Source organism: Hemiscyllium ocellatum, chromosome 1, assembly GCF_020745735.1.
Source record: "Hemiscyllium ocellatum isolate sHemOce1 chromosome 1, sHemOce1.pat.X.cur, whole genome shotgun sequence".
Lineage (NCBI taxonomy): Eukaryota > Metazoa > Chordata > Chondrichthyes > Orectolobiformes > Hemiscylliidae > Hemiscyllium > Hemiscyllium ocellatum.
The window spans coordinates 136069124-136087387 of NC_083401.1; positions in this window are offsets into that span (position 1 = coordinate 136069124).

The following is an 18264-nucleotide window of genomic DNA, read 5'->3' on the forward strand; positions in this document are numbered from 1 at the left end:
GTAAAATAATATTCTGGAGTAACAAAATATCATGAATTTACAAAAGTTTCAGCCAGTTGCACAATCTCAAGATCATTTTAATCTTCTTCATATTCAAACTGTAATCTAGTTACTTTAACATTCTCTTTGATTCTAACTCTAAATTGGGACCTGTGTGTAAAAACATTGAGACTTGACAACAAATAAATAATATTAATGCAAGATCTCTTAACCCCTCTCTCGTAAACTATTTTGGAATTTATCATCAGTCGAAGAAAGCACCAATGTCTAAAATTGACTCTTCTGAATCATTGTATCAGTTCCAAAAATATTAACTCCCATCTCAAGCATACAGTGGATGTATAGTTGCAGGATGATGCATTAAACACTTAAATATATGGTGAATATATTCTGAATAGACTATTTTTAATGGCATTGGATATTGTGTCATTTGAGGTCTTGCCCGTCCATTAACATCATCAAATATAACTCCCATATTAGAATTGAGAGCTAATTTAAAACTCACTATTGCAGTGCAGGTATTCCAGGATCAGAGAACCCAGCAGTGAAATGATGACTGGGAGTTAAGTGTTTCACGTTTCCAGTGTGTTTCATGGGCTATGACCGTCAATAACATGTACAGCCTTTCCTCATCACTGACACCCCGTTCTTCTTCCAAATTACAATCGCTGATCTTCAGTCTTGCATTCCAACCTCATAGCTTCCAAGCAGGAAATTGATTTTTTTTTAAAGTCATAATATGATACATTTAATTTCAGCAGCACATCTGTAGTCCAAACTTGCTGTATTTCCATTTGTTGCCTCTTGACACCACCCTCCCCTAGAAATAATAATATCAGGACAAACTTTTGTTTTGCAGAATTCAAGAAATAATGAATTCTGGTTGTAAGGTTGTGGAGAAATTCAGTAATTCATTTATGATAATACAATTATCAACAAATTAATATTAATTTGTCATGATCCTCAATGTGCACAATATAATTGACAGAACTAATATCTCTGTTCACAAAGACAGTTCAATACATCAAAGTAGTTCAGCACCACATAGGTTCTACTTCCTCTAGGTTGATGTACTCAATTGCTGAAAAATTATTGCTGGGAAAGCGCAGCAGGTCAGGCAGCATCCAAGGAGCAGGAGAATCCACATTTCGGGCATGAGCCCTTCTTCAGGTTCCTGAAGAATGGCTCATGCCCGAAACGTTGATTCTCCTGCTCCTTGGATGCTGCCTGACCTGCTGCGCTTTTCCAGCAACACATTTTCAGCTCTGATCTCCAGCATCTGCAGTCCTCACTTCCTCCCTGATGTACTCAATTACCATGACTGGCATAAAGTCAGTCATTTTAATTTAGATTGTAAAAAGCTAATCAGTTAATAGCTTTGAATAAAGCTCACCCGATTATATTACAATCTAGCAAATTCAACCTACTGCTGATAATCTAAACTAAAATGACAATCTTTCCACATTTTCTATAATGTCCTTCTCCTAAGTAGTGTATTACATACCTCCCTTTTGAGCTGCTCGGATTTATCTTCAGGATATCAATGTGGTATATTTCCATCTGCCACCTTTATAGTTCTGTAATTTTATCTATTTCCTTACGCTTTTTGAATCTTACTTCTGTTTCAAACTCTTAACTTGTGTGTCTATTTTGTTTGCTGCTGAAAATGTGTTGCTGGTTAAAGCACAGCAGGTCAGGCAGCATCCAAGGAACACGAAATTCGACGTTTCGGGCCAGAGTCCTTCTGTCTATTTTGTTTAATTATTTCAATATTTCTGTCTAGTAGATCTGTTTACCTTCCCTGAAATCCAGTGAGCCCCCTGAAAAGTCTTCCCTAGTTAACTTGTTTATGATCTTTGGGTTAAAATGTGACATATTTTATACAGTGATAGTCTTTTCCAATTCAGCCAATCTATGCGATGAGGTCACTTGCAACCCACTTGCAGAAATGCTTTTCACTTTATCAGTCCATTTTGGTGCAAGACAGTACAAATTGAAGATGGCTTCCCTTTAGGTTATTATCGACTCTTCTTATCTTAATGTAACCTTCACTTAAACACAGACAAACCTAGGTGTTATTAGCTCCAACCACTGATGGGGACCAGCTAAAGCTATTATCTGTGAACGATCCTTTTGCCCTTGGGTATGCTGATGCCTGCCAGGTCTTCTCACAAACCTACAGCTTTTGCATGACTGACCATTGTTTACCTATGGGGTGCACATTGCAGCTGGAACCTGCAATTGTAGGTCTTAGCTCAAATCTTCAAAGGATTTCACCTTATAGGACTGTAATATAGCCTAAAATGCATTTTTATGGTTAGTTAATGACACCTGCAATGATCTGGGTTTTGAGATAGTTGATGGCAAAAAAGTTTGGGAAGTGCATAAAGCACTGCCTGACCAGCTTCGGCCAGTTTCCTGGTAGATGAGTGAGGTCAAATATCCTCCACTCTTGCTGTTTCCATGTCATTTTGAGTTTAATCATCTTTCTTAGGCTTACAGGTCACAAGGTGTACGTAACAGGAATATTCAGTACTTGCTCTATTTCACAGACACATATGCTATTTATTAATGATCTGTCAGCTGAAACATCCTGACTCCCGTCCTTTTGCGTTTAACAAACATGATTGAAAATCTTTGAGTAAACTGCATACCAAAGTTAGTCAAGGTTTTAATTATTGTATAAATGATGACTTCCAATGGACTATATTGGGATGGGTGTGTGTGTGTGTGTGTAGGGTGGGGGGGGGGGGGGTGGTGGAGGAGAGATTGCTATAAATTTAACTCTATCCCATATTTCTTAGGGTTCACAAAAGTGACCAGCGAAACAGATGAGATTGAGCTACAGGTGTGTATTTAATCTTGTGCTGGCTTTTTTTTTTGACTGGGACTGCCATAGTGTTAAGGGTTTAGAGGAGAGGAATTTCTTAAGTGTGTACAAGACAATTTTCTGGTTCAGTATGTGAATGTACCTACTTGACCTACCCTTGGGAAATAAGGCAGGGCAGGTGACTGAGGTATCAGTGGGGGAGCATTTTGTTTTAAAATAGTGATGGAAAAGGATAGACCAGATCTAAAATTTAAAGTTCTAAGTTGAGAAAGGCCAATTTTGACACTATTAGGCAAGAACTTTCGAAAGCTGATTGGAGGCAGATGTTCGCAGGTAAAGGGACATGTGGAAAATGGGAAGCCTTCAGAAATGAGATAACAAAAATCCAGAGAAAGTATATTCCTGTCAAGGTGAAAGGGAAGGCTGGTAGGTATAGGGAATGCTGGATGACTAAAGAAATTGAGGATTTGGTTAAGAAAAAGAAGGAAGCATATGTCAGGTATAGACAGGACAGATCGAGTGAATCCTTAGACGAGTAGAAAAGGAAGTAGGAGTATACTTAAAAGGGAAATCAGGAGGGCAAAATGGGGACATGAGATAGCTTTGGCAAATAGAATTAAGGAGAATCCAAAGGGTTTTTACAAATATATTAAGGACAAAAGCGTAACTAGGGAGAGAATAGGGCACAAGGGCTTATGCCCAAAACGTTGATTCTCCTGCTCTTTGGATGCTGCCTGACCTGCTGCGCTTTTCCAGCAACACATTTTTCAGCTCTGATCTCCAGCATCTTCAGTCCTCACTTTCTCCTAGAGAATAGGGCCCTCAAAGACCAGCAAGGCGGCCTTTGTGTGGAGCCACAGAAAATGGGGGAGATACTAAATGAATATTTTACATCAGTATCCTGTGGAAAAGGATATGGAAGATATAGACTGTAGGGAAATAGATGGTGATATCTTGCAAAATGTCCAGAGGAGAAAGTGCTGGATGTCTTGAAACGGTCAAAGGTGGATAAATCCCCAGGACCTGATCAAGTGTACCCGAGAACTCTGTGGGAAGCTAGAGAAGTGATTGCTGGGCCTCTTGGTGAGATATTTGCAACATTGATAGTCACAGGTGAGGTACCGGAAGACTAGAGGTTGGCAAACGTGGTCCCACTGTTAAGAAGGGCGGTAAAGACAAGCCAGGGAACTATAGACGGGTGAGCCTGACCTCAGTGGTGGGCAAGTTGTTGGAGGGAACCCTGAGGGACAGGATGCACATGTATTTGGAAAGGCATGGACTGATTTGGGATAGTCAACATGGCTTCGGGTGTGGGAAATCATGTCTCACAAACTTGATTGAGTTTTTTGAAGAAGTAACAAAGAAGATTGATGAGGGCAGAGCAGTAGATGTGATCTATATGGACTTTCGTAAGGCGTTCGACAAGGTTCCCCATGGAAGACTGATTAGCAAGGTTAGATCTCATGGAATACAGGGAGAACTAGCCATTTGGATACAGAACTGGCTCAAAGGTAGAAGACAGAGGGTGTTGGTGGAGGGTTGTTTTTCAGACTGGAGGCCTGTGATCAGTGGAGGGCCACAAGGATCAGTGCTGGGCCCTCTACTTTTTGTCATTTACATAAATGACTGGGATGCGAGCATAAGAGGTACAGTTAGTAAGTTTGCAGATGACACCAAAATTGGAGGTGTAGTGGACAGCGAAGAGGGTGACCTCAGATTACAACAGGATCTGGACCAGATGGGCCAATGGGTTGAGGAGTGGCAGATGGAGTTTAATTCAGATAAATGCGAGGTGCTGCATTTTGGGAAAGCAAATCTTAGCAGGACTTATACACTTAATGCTAAGGTCCTAGGGAGTGTTGCTGAACAAAGAGACCTTGGAGTGTAGGCTCATAGCTCCTTGAAAGTGGAGTCACAGGTAGATAGGATAGTGAAGAAGGCATTTGGTATGCTTTCCTTTATTGGTCAGAGTATTGAGTACAGGAGTTAGGAGGTCATGTTGCGGCTGTACAGGACATTGGTTAGGCCACTGTTGGAATATTGCATGCAATTTAGGTCTCCTTCCTATCGGAAAGGTGTTGTGAAACTTGAAAGGGTTCAGAAAAGATTTACAAAGATGTTGCCAGGGTTGGAAGATTTGAGCTACTGGGAGAGGCTGAACAGGCTGGGGCTGTTTTCATTGGAGCATCGGAGGCTGAGGGTTGACCTTATAGAGGTTTACAATATTATGAGGGGCATGGATAGGATAAATAGACGAAGTCTTTTCCCTGGGGTCAGGGAGTCCAGAACTAGAGGGCATAAGTTTAGGGTGAGGGGGGAAAGATATAAAAGAGACCTAAGGGGCAACTTTTTCACACAGAGGGTGGAACGTGTATGGAATGAGCTGCCAGAGGATGTGGTGGAGGCTGGTACAATTGCAACACTTAAGAGGCATTTGGATGGGTATATGAATAGGAAGAGTATGGAGGGATTTGGGCCAGGTGCTGGCAGGTGGGACTAGATCTGGTTGTCATGGACAGGTTGGACCGAAGGGTATGTTTCCGTGCTGTATATCTCTATGACTCTAAATACTCACTTGCTGCTGTGGTCTCCATTCTCTCTAGTAAACATTTGTCAGATCCAACATTTTCAAAACTTTAAAGGCTTTCAAACTGCTAAGAGCAGTGTGGGCTATGTTTAATGCATTTCAGAAGAGCTAGACTGTTAGCATGCACTGCAACCATAACATGATGTGGTGGGCTCAGCATATGCATGAAAAGTGGAATATAAGAGAGTACTGCAGAGTAGATTGATGCATACAAGAGGGGATTGGTCACAGGAATTACTACCCATGTCATTGGGTTTAGAGTCAGATTCCTTGACACGTTAGAAGAGCAGTAGTTCTGCATGCTGAGAACGTGACATCTGGTGATCACATATCTCCAGCACCTAAAAAAGAATCCAGTCCCTGCTGAACATCAATGACATGAATTGGCTGTGGCTGTGTAGATCATCAATGGGCTCACTTTCTTTGCTTGTGGTTCATTTTAAGGTGCTACCAGATTTATGGTGAGGATCTTGCACTTGTTGCGTGTAAATGTAGAAGGCAAGTGATGGATGGATTGTTTGCTCAGGCTGAAAGCTAGGTAAATCTCCCTGTGGTGACTTGGCTAAAATCTGTATACATCTGTATTCATCTATCTGGCTGGATTATCATTGGGATAAGGTGCTAAAAGCTGCACATAGATGGCAATGCAAGCAACACCACAATGACCAAGAGCTTTTATGAATCATTGGGTATACTTGTCTATTAGTAACCCACAATGTGAACAATATTCATCACAAACACTTTTAATTTCTACATGTTTACTGCCCCTTTAAATACAACAGAGATAACGTGATGTGAATGTACACCTTTTCCACTGCACAGCTTACAGACATAAAATAATGAAGTCAAAATTAATTGCTTCAAGCCAGCATGGATTCTAACTTGCTGAATTGACTTTGGGATTTTGCCCCAAACCAAGAAATAGAGCCCATTAGTCAGGATCAAAATGAAGGTATTACGTGTAGAGTCCATTGCTGTAAGTAACTGCCATTTGAGTCAGGCACATAAATTATTTTATCCAACCATTCTCTGCTGATTGCCTTATGATAGAAACATAATCCCACTTGCTTTAGTTGTATGTGCAAATTGAAATTCCAAGTCTGACCCCACCTTCAATTCATGAGCAGATACACAGTGTCAATATTCATTCCATGTTTTTTAAAAGCACAGGCTTCAGATTTCCTCAGGGATTGGTGTGCTTATCCAACATGCAGCAACTGGGAGTGGGAGAAGTGAAGACAGCAGATAATTGGGTGGGAACTAGAAATGCTAGTTCTTCAAGTCCTTGATCTGATCATGGTGAGTTTGGAATTTCCAGTGTATCTGTCAATGATTGCTTGGACATTAACAAAGTAAAGTACCAATTATTGAATTTGTTATGGGCCCTGCTTGAACTAGGGTAATAATTTACACTCAGGGATGATACAATATTAATTAAGAGGCAACATAGTGCTCATAGAGGTGTTGAGGCCTGACATAGTTCAGACCACTCCCATTAAAGAATGGGATTAGAATTAAGTAGACCTCAAATGAAGAGATCAATATTCAATGGTGACTGAGTTTTCATCAGCCTGGGATTCATTTGACATTTTGCACTTCCTTCTAGTGGATGTCCTGCTGAGCTTTTCCAGCAATATCTGTTTTTGTTTCTGATTTGCAGCATCCGCAGTTCTTTCGGTTTTTAATTTGTAAAATATCTCTTCACCTAGTCTATTGCACTGCCCTATGTTTTTCTTTTCATTGAGTATGTTGTACTCTTTTTATCTTTGTACAAGCAGTTGTACAATTTATTAGAATTTTGAAATACATATTGTAAAATCACAAATAGTTTGATTCTAATGTGTTATGAATTTGTTACAAGGAGTAGATAGGTAATTCTCTTTTTACTGCTTGGAGATGCTTGTAATATCTTTAATATTTGTAAAATGATGAGCACAATAACAAGACACAAATCTATTTTTGACACACATACATACACCAACATATTCACACAGTTCCAGTATTGCCTCCTAGGGAGACTTGTTTTCTCTAGAATTTAGAAGATTAAAGGGTGATCTAATCAAGGTCTTCAAATATTTAAAGGAAATGACAGGGTCGGTAAAAATAAACAATTTCCACTGTTGGAGATTCTAAAATTAGGGGTATTATTCTAAAAAAATAAGGTCAGATAGCTCACAAGAGATGTTAAGAAGCATTTCAACACACAAAGGTTTTAGAATTTTGAAACTCTTTTCCACAAATGACAGTTGATGCTAGATAAGTTGTCAATTCCTGGAATTGAATTACCTTACACTGAAAGACTGAAGCAACTGGGCTTGTATACACTTGAGTTTAGAAGACTGAGAGGGGATCTGATTGAGACATATAAGATTATGAAAGGTTTGGACACAGCTTAAAAATACCGGGAAGACCATTTAGGACAGAGATGAGGAGAAACTTCTTCACCCAGAGAGTGGTGGCTGTGTGGAATGCTCTGTCCCAGAGGGCAGTGGAGGCCCAGTCTCTGGATTCATTTAAGAAAGAGTTGGATAGAGCTCTCAAAGATAGTGGAATCAAGGGTTATGGAGATAAGGCAGGAAGCGGATACTGATTAGGAATGATCAGCCATGATCATATTGAATGGCGATGCAGGCTCGAAGGGCTGAATGGTCTACTCCTGCACCTATTGTCTATTGTCAATTTTAAATTTAAATAGATAATTTTTTGTTGAGGGTTTGAGGGAAAATGGGCCAAAGGCAGGTATATGAAGTTAGGCCACAGATTAGCCGTAATCTCATTGAATGGCAGAAACGGCTCAAGGGGTTGAATGGCCTACTCCTGTTCCTATGTCCCTACACATTATAATTGACTCTCTGAATCTGAGGCCCATAGACCATGAAGATTCTAGTTTTCCTCTGTAGTTTGTGATCAGTTAGCTAATTCCAGGATCACAGTATAAGTTTGCAAATGTTTGTCTGCTGCTAGTTGGGCAAGGAGGGGATAAAATAAATCCACCAAGATTTCTGCTTCCCTTCACTTTCCAGTGCTTACTGATGGTATATTGGCTGAGAATAAGATTGAACTGTAATGGCCCTCCTCCTACGTTACAGCAGTGGCCAAATTTCAAGAATAATTGGATGCAAAACATCTTGAAACATGCTGTGGTTTTGAAAGTGGTATAAATCTGAGTCTCTCTTGCTTTCTTTTCATGTCACCGCCACCCCTTTCGCACCCAACACAGCACACACTTACACACAGAGATGGCAGCTGTGGAAATGTAACTTACTGTGAGGCAGTATCATTAGGAAAGGCATGAAATTCAAGGGAAGAGGAATCTAATGGTTGACAAATATTAAAAAGGATATCTGCATGCTGTACTAATCTATGAAATTAACTATAAAAGTTTATCTGCAGAGTTTTAAAATCTGTGATGAATGATAGCTGCAGATGGTTATAAAGGTGCTACAATTAACAACGTTAACCATTTAAACCATAGTATTATTACCAGAACAATAAAAAACTTACTACCATGGAGCAAAAGTCTCTGACTGGTGTGTTCCTAACCTGAGGCATTTAGCAGCCTGAGGGAACGTATTTGTCAATCCTTCTGCAGTGATATTTACTATTAGGGTGATATTCAGCAGGACTTTCTGAAGAAACAGCTATTGATGATATGTGTACATGTTTACATTTTTAATTGTTGGAACAGACTAAAAAATTTGCAAGTCAGCACATGACCAAAAGCTTTCTGTAGGAATTAGATTATAGGAACTGACAGGAGATTGAAACCAGGTGTTACAATGGTAATACTAGCACTGGGCCAAGTGCTGACTTTCCAAACATCCAGATATGATTACTTCATTTAATTTCTACTCAGATAGTTAACATTTGAAACAAATGAACAGATTGCTTAAAAATTAGAGTTATTGAGTACTTGTCTGTATCAGTAGCTTTTTTTGGTTGTATGATTCTTCCTTTAGTTGCTTATGTTTTTACTAATTTAACAACAAATCTTGCAGCAAAAACTTCTATTTAATGCTGCATGTCAGGACATGTTGTGTCGGATTCAAGAACATTTATAAAAATACAGCCTTTGGGTCGAGTTAAAAATATCCTTTCAAGACTGAAGTGCACTAATATACTGAAGTTATGAACTATTGTGTTACAATCCAGCTGCTTTTAGCCTTGCCTGTCATTTTTCTCCCCTTGGAAATTTGTCACCATCTAGAGGTGAAGAAAGATCAATTGAACCTTCAGACATACTGTAGGTGTTGGCATATCTGCCTTCAGAAATCATTCTAAAATGAGGGTCAGTTTACATATAACAAGAATAAGATGTGAACCACTCATGTAGATTTTGCTGGTTTCAATAATTTAAATGTGGAGTAATTGTTATTAAATTAATGGTGATACAGTTTCTTAAAATAAATTAGTTGTACAAAGATACCTTTAACCGCATTTGTGTGCATGGTCACAACAATCATAGGATGTAGGAGGGTGGAGGGAAGTTTAGCTTATTGGTATGGGACATGTTCAGATCCCATATAATTGATTAGATAAAGAGGTACCTGTAAAGCAATATAACCCACACTGCAGTTATATTAAGAATAAGCTAAACTTCCCTCCACCCTCCTACATCCAATGATTATTGTGAACATGCACACAAATGCTGGTAGGAAAATTGATTTTCAACAAGGTTTTACATTCACAATTACCATATGCTTCATTTTGAATCATCAACCATGCAAGTTAGATTCACTGTGAACTTTATTTTCTTGTGATTTTCACTAGAACTGTCTTTGAACATTTCCATTCCACAGCTTGGTTGTGGGCACATCAAAACTCATTGGTGTTTTAGTCATTTTGCTGATGTCGCAAAATTGGTGCCCATATTTTTACAAGTGTCTGATAATTAATTGTAGGAAACTGGTAATTTTACCATCAAGATAGTCTCTAAACAATCTTGATCTTCTGTCACAACAACTCAATGTTTTTGTTCCGTAAGGAGGATGTAATAATTAGCTTTGAAACCTTTACTGGATTCAATGGGGTTTGAAGTGACCCACTTAATATCATTGCATTTCTTCTGACAATTTTTGTTGACAAGGCCCATTCTGAAACATAATTCTCAAATTTCTTGATGTTAATTTGTTCTCCTTAATGTATAGGCAACCACACTACGAGCAGTGGTCATGCCAAATTGAAATAAGTATAGGTATAGTAAGTATATATAAGTATAAGTATAGGTACACATACACATGCACCAACAGATTTAAGAACAGCTTCCTCCCTGCAGTGAAAAGTTTGTAAAGTGCCATCTTAGGTAGTGGGTAACTAGGTACAGATACTGTAAGTTTTGTCACAGAATTGAAGTAGTTCAAAATAGATTAGCTTGGGAATGCAGCGTTTAAAAATCCAGAATGAGAATAAAATGTCTCTTTAAAGTCTCGAGTTATTGTCCTTTTTAAAGATGAGTCCATGCCTGCTTCAGGATAAAAGGCCCCCATGCTGGCTCCATGTGTTGGCCTCTGTGCACAGCTGCCTTTGCTCCCGCTCCGGGACTCAGTCCGCATTCGCTCTGCTGCCACAACTTGCTCAGCTTCCTGCTCCAGGACTCGGCCTACATGCTCTGCTCTCACGTGGGCTCCAGGTCCCTCTCACCTCCCTTTGCCTCGCCTCCATTTCCAAGTAGGGTAGGGTAGTTTAAAAAGTTCAAAGTTGGGGGGGGGGGGGGGTGGTGAGTAAGAACTGCTGCGAAGAGACAAAGAAAAGGAGAAAGGAAAAGGTATGGCGAACAGTGGAGTTCTGACTGGACCGTCTTACTTTGCCACCATCTTGTCCATCTGTTGAATTTAAAAGGCTGGTGATGTGGAATAGAGGAGAAGGAAATTGAATGGATGTGGTTGCAGACCCTGTCAATCACTGTTGTGAGAATTCTCAGTTGAGCAATAAAGTAAACATTTCATAATGCTGGTAAGGAATCTTGCATTATTGGAAAAACTTAGAAATAGTAGGAGATGTAGTCAAAGGTAGCAATGGTTATCAGTGGATTTATAGAGAATGCTTGGCGACCCAAACAAGAGAAGGCAGGTGGGCAGAATTGAAAGCAAAGTTGACATTAGGACAGTTTGAACTGTTTGTGCGGTTTCTGCAGACTGTTAAAGTATTTCCTTTGACAATGTGTTTTCTACACATAGTTAATCTGGTGTCAAAATTGTTCTGAAAATGATCACTAGATGGTGCAAATTGAGCAGTCCAGACTGAGATGCTGGATCAGTGGTGCTGGAAGAGCACAGCAGTTCAGGCAGCATCCAAAGTGCAGTGAATCGACGTTTCGGGCAAAAGCCCTTCATCAGGAATAAAGACAGCGAGGGCCTCCAAGCCCTCCATTTTTTCCTCTCCAGACATCCCCAACAGTACCCTTCCACCGACACTCTCATTCGTTTGGCCGAACTAGTCCTCACCCTTAACAATTTCTCCTTTGAATCCTCCCACTTCCCCCGGACCAAAGGGGTAGCCATGGGCACACGTATGGGCCCCAGCTATGCCTGTCTCTTTGTTGGCTACGTAGAACAGTTGATCTTCCGTAATTACACTGGCACCACTCCCCACCTCTTCCTCCGCTACATTGATGACTGCATTGGCGCCACCTTGAGGAGGTTGAGCAATTCATCAACTTCACCAACACATTTCACCCTGACCTTAAATTTACCTGGACCATCTCTGACACCTCCCTCCCCTTCCTGGACCTCTCCATCTCCATTAATGATGACCGACTTGACACTGACATTTTTTACAAACCCACCGACTCCCGCAGCTACCTGGATTACACCTCTTCCCACCCTACCTCTTGCAAAAATGCCATCCCGTATTCCCAATTCCTCCGCCTCCGCCGTATCTGCTCCCAGGAGGACCAGTTCCACCATAGAACACACAGATGGGCTCCTTCTTTACAGACCGCAATTTCCCTTCCCACGTGGTTAAAGATGCCCTCCAACGCACCTCCGCCCTCAGACCCCACCCCTCTAACCGTAACAAGGACAGAACGCCCCTGGTGCTCACCTTCCACCCTACAAACCTTCGCATAAACCAAATCATCCGCCGACATTTCTGCCACCTCCAAAAAGACCCCACCACCAGAGATATATTTCCCTCCCCACCCCTTTCCGCCTTCCGCAAAGACCGTCCCTCCGTGACTACCTGATCAGGTCCACGTCCCCCTACAACCCACCCTCCCATCCTGGCACTTTCCCCTGCCACCGCAGGAACTGTAAAACCTGTGCCCACACCTCCTCCCTCACCTCTATCCAAGGCCCTAAAGGAGCCTTCAACATCCATCAAAGTTTTACCTGCACATCCACTAATATCATTTATTGTATCCGTTGCTCCCGATGCGGTCTCCTCTACATTGGGGAGACTGGGCGCCTCCTAGCAGAGCGCTTTAGGGAACATCTCCGGGACACCCGCACCAATCAACCACACCGCCCCATGGCCCAACATTTCAACTCCTCCTCCCACTCTGCTGAAGACATGGAGTTCCTGGGCCTCCTTCACTGCCCTCCCTCACCACCAGACGCCTGGAGGAAGAACACCTCATCTTTCGCCTCGCAACACTTCAACCCCAGGGCATCAATGTGGACTTCAACAGTTTCCTCATTTCCCTTTCCTCCACCTCACCCTAGTTCCAAACTTCCAGCTCAGCACTGTTCCCATGACTTGTCCTATCTGCCTAGCTCCTTTTCCACCTATCCACTCCAGCCTCTCCTGCCTGACCTATCACCTTCATCCCCTCCCCCCACTCACCCATTGTACTCTATACTACTCTCTCCCCACCCCCACCCTCCCCTAGCTTATCTCTCCACACTTCAGGCTCACTGCCTTTATTCTTGATGAAGGGCTTTTGCCCGAAACGTTGATTTCGCTGCTCGTTGGATGCTGCCTGAACTGTTGTGCTCTTCCAGCACCACTGATCCAGAATCTGGTTTCCAGCATCTGCAGTCATTGTTTTTACCAGACTGAGATGCTGTGCAGCTTTCCTGTGCAACACCTTCATGAGCAGAAACAACTGCATCATAACACAAATAAAATCAAGAACTTTTCATGGCAACCGCAAATGGGAGCCCTTTGCCCAAGATATGAACAATACTTGTAATTTTAATTCATGCTGACTTCAAAGACATTCATTCAAATGTTGCAATAATATTGTATACTGAAGTAGTATATGTCAGACATTGGACTGTTGTTAACACTCTTATCTCTAATTCAGAAGATTGTGGATTCAACTCCCTCTCTAGGATTTGAGCATTAAAGTTAAGTTTGATGGCTCTGCTGCATTTTGACAGATTGTTGCATTGTTATAGGAGCTGCAGTTCAATAAAGGCTTCGTCTGTCCACTTTGGTGGAGGCAAACGATTTTATGGTCTTATTTTGAAGAACATTCAGGGAGTTCTGGTCTGAAACCATCCTCATCAATAAAACAGAATATTTAGTCCCGATCACATCTCTGCTTATGCAGTTCACTCAGCACAAACAAGCTGGCCCATTTACTATATCATAGCAGTGCTAATGTTCACTGATGACATAAATGTATATAAATGTAAGTCTTTTGTTTCTTTTTAATCTCCATAAAAATATTATGAATTTCTCGAGTAACTTCATTTTTTTGACTTTTTCCACCTCTTCAATTTCTTTCAAAAAGGTAAGTGTTTGAGCTGCCGATGACTGAGCAGCACAAAATGGCTAATACAGTAGAATATGACTGACAGCAGGAAGAGAGCTTGGCAAATATTTGCTTAATGTAGTCTTAACAAGGAGAACAATACTAGTTCAATAGAATCAAGGTAACAGAACTGAGATAGTATATGCAGCTGCAGCTACACAACCACCTGATGAAGGAGCAGCGCTCCGAAAACTAGTGCTTCCAATTAAACCTGTTGGACTATAACCTGGTGTTGTATGATTTTTAACAGTTGTTTACGTGTAAGATGTAGATAAGAGCATTTCACACTACATTTAATAATTCAAGAGAGATTCACGAATTAAATCAATCTGTTACAAAACTAATAGTAGGTTTTAATTAAGATCCTTAAAATAATCATAAATATAGATTCCGAAATAGTGATAGATCTACCTATATACAGAAAACTCACTAACATGAGGTGTAACCACATAACTTGGTTGGAACTGATATTATAACAATTTTTTTTCAATATTCTTTTGCATTTCCTGTAATGAGGTTACAAAGGAATTTAAAAGGTCCTTAAGTGATAGGGAAGTATCTAATTAAGTGGCAGTTAATATGGTGCAGCTGGCAAACGCTTGGGAAGGAATGTACATGAATACAGTGTCCATTGTGAAAAGACCCAAGAAGGGAGATAAGAGAGTCAAGTAACAGTCCAATCAGGACACAACAGCAAGTAAAATGCTGTATCAAAGATCCAATCACACTTGGATAACTCAGCTCTACTGACCAACTCTATACAAGGGGTTTGTGCGCTATGAGCTTGTGCTGTATAAAACAAGTTTAGAAACTTTTTACTATGAAGACCTGAAGCTGTAACAAAATTGTACAGCACTAAAGGTTGCTTGAAATTACCACCGGACTTGGACTCTCATTGAAAACTATACAATCTAACAGTAGGGAAGGCTGAATGATTAATCTGTTTTCTAGTTCCTGGAGATTTTGTAGTCAACAATCTGCCGTGTGTAAATTTACCTGACTATCTAATATGCTAATAAGACACAATATACATAATTAAAAGGAAAATTTACAATGCCAAATGATCTTGCTTCTCTTGCAGCCTTGAGACAAAATTAAGTCCCAGTAATTTGCATATCAAATAAGGTTCATGTTTTCTTAGGTGGAATCTGCAAACACACTTTAGCAAGAATTTTTTTAACAACCCATTAATTTGCTTCAGTGATTCAGTTAAGGATTTAAATAGACTGTAATGAAAATCCCAGCTTTTCTTTGAATTGTGCCGGGGATCTTTTACATCAACTTGCAGACACTACTTAATGTCTCATCTGAATTAGAGCGCTCCCTCAGTCCTGCGCAGGAGTCGAAACTTGCTTTAATTTATTTTGAAAAAGGCAAATGCATCTTTCCCTACAAGCACACATCTCAAAACAGTATCATATACAGTATATTTACAAGTTGTCAGTTTAGGTTCATCAATAGCAGATCCAAAGTAATACAATTTTAAAAATGTCTAATTTACAAAATACATACATCTATTTTATGTACTCAAGAATATACATTAGGGAAGATCTTGAATGACACTCGCATTTCCAGAATTGATGCAAAAGTAAAAAATTAAAATAATCTGTGGTTGTACTGTGACTTCTGAATCTACAGTTGTTTTATATGGCCTTTCTTTCGAAGGAAATAGAGTATAAAAGTAGAAAGGTTGTGCTAAAGTTGTACAAGGCAGTTCACAATAATACCAGATTTGGACCCTTTATCTCAGGAAAGATACTGACATTGACAGCAGACCAGAGAAGGTTCACTAGACTGACAGCAGGTAAATGGTGGGCTGGGGGCTGTGTTGTGACGAGAGTTTGAGTAGATTGGACCTATACTTATTAGAACATAGAAGAATTGGAAGCAACCCTCATTGAACAGCCTAGGACAAGAGGGCATAATCTCAGAATAAGGGGATCACATTTAAAACAGAAGTGAGGAGGAATTTCTTCTCTGAGGATAGTGATATTGCGGAATTCTTTAGCATAGAAGGTGGTTGAGGTTGGGTTATTTTAGTATATTTAAGGCTGAGATGAACAGACTTTTAATCATTGGAATTAAAGTTTATTGAGAAAAGACAGGAAAATGGAGTTGAGGATTATCAGATCAGTCCTGATCTCACAGGTGGAGCAGATGCAATGAACTGAATGGCTTACTTCTTATGGTCTTATGAAATGAGAATAAGAGAGGCCTTGTAAAATGTATGTAGCAATTTAGCATGGGGCTTATTCACTCCAGGTTTGAAATATCAAATGAGGATGACAATAAAAGAGGGGCAAAAGTTGCACCCAGAGAGGCATAATGATCATGATACAGGAAAGTAGTGCAGAGGAGTTTCCAGACAGCCTGTTTTGCACAGAAGGAGGAAATAAGGCTTAAAGTCTGATGGTCTACTTCCTGTAAATGTCGAAACAGCAGTGTCACTGAAATTTGCACCTCTCCAGGGAGACAGAAACTCAGCTGTGTAGCTATGATGAAGGATGATCTAAGCCTTGAAGGGAACTGGTGGACACCCATTGCCTGTGGCAGTGAAAGTCACAGTGATGCTGAATGTTTTTGTCTTGGGAGCTTCTCAATGCATCCATGGAAAGGATTCCTTGAATTATGGTGTATCCTTGAACTCAGACATGACCATCAACACTTCCAGGTCCAGGCAGTAGCCTTCTCCCACAGGAATACCTTCAATTTGCTGAATGTGCAAATATTTTTGGCCATTGCAAATATTTCCTTCATATCTGCTAAGGCTTCAGGGAAGTATGTTCCAATACCATCATTCTAAGCCAGTCCCAGATTTTCAGACTTAATGTGCCTTCAAGATCGGCACCCCATGAAGGTCTTGAGTAACATGCTGATGTTCTGTGCTTTGAAAATTGTGATATTACAGAGGATAGATATTCCAAATAATGATGCTATCTTAGGCCAGAACACAATGGTTTCTCTGAGGATAAAGATTGGGGGTGGGGGAGGTCTGTCATAATGGGCTATGGTGATTTTTACAACCAGGTTACTTCATAAATACTTCTTTATGGTTACATTTCTCTTAGAAAATAAATTCATGCTTTTAAAGGAGCAAATTTAATCAGGCTTTCTTGAGTTAAATAAAGAATGGATATATTCATTTTCTCAGTGTATGAAGAAATAATTATTCCAAATAAGGATGAGGTGATTCCAAAAATAAAAATATGCAAAAATAGAAATAGCTGGAAAAGCTGATCAGGTCTGGCGGCATCTGTGAACAGAAATCAGAGTTAATGTTTCAGGTCAAGTGACCCTTTCTCAGAATCGAAGAAGGGTCACTCAGCCCGAACTCTTTCTCTATGTTGCCGGACCTGCTCAGCTTTTCCAGCTATTTTTATTTTTGTCTCTAATTTACAGCATCCACAATTCTTTGATAAAAAAAACTTAAAGACGTACAGTTCAGTCTCAAGGTTGTTCATGAAGCATGGGAGTGGAAATTTGATAGTTGAGTAGTGGTTTTGAGATTCTTGGTTTTACAAGCAAATGAAATTATTTTGTTCTATTTCCTTTTGACTGGCTTACAAGCAGCCAGTGACAGTCTCTTTTACCAGCAACACAGAAATGACTAGTCAGTGATAGATTCAACTATTTCTTTCATGGCACATCAGCACTTAACCCACAGCTTTAACCCATAGCTAACAGTTTTAGAGGTGTACAGCATGGAAACAGACCCTTCAGTGCAACTCATCCATGCAGACGAGTTATCGTAAATTAATCTACTCCCATTTGGTAGCAGTTTGCCCATTTCCCTCTAAACCCTTTCTATTCATATACCTATCCAGATGCCTTTTAAAAGTTCTAATTGTATAAGACTTCATTGGCAGCTTATGCCATACATGTACCACCCTCTGCGTGAAAGGTTTGCCCCTTAGATCCCTTTTAAATTTCTGCCCCCTCACCCTAAACCTATGCCCTCTTGTTCTGGATTCCCCCATCCCAGGGAAAATACCTTATCTATTTACCCTATCCATGTCTTTCATGATTTTACAAACCTCTACAAGGTCACCCCTCAGCCTCCAATACTCCAGGGAAATTAGCCCCAAGCTATTCAGCCTCTCCCTAAAGCTCAAATCCACCAACCCTGGCAAAGTCCTTGTAAATTCTTTT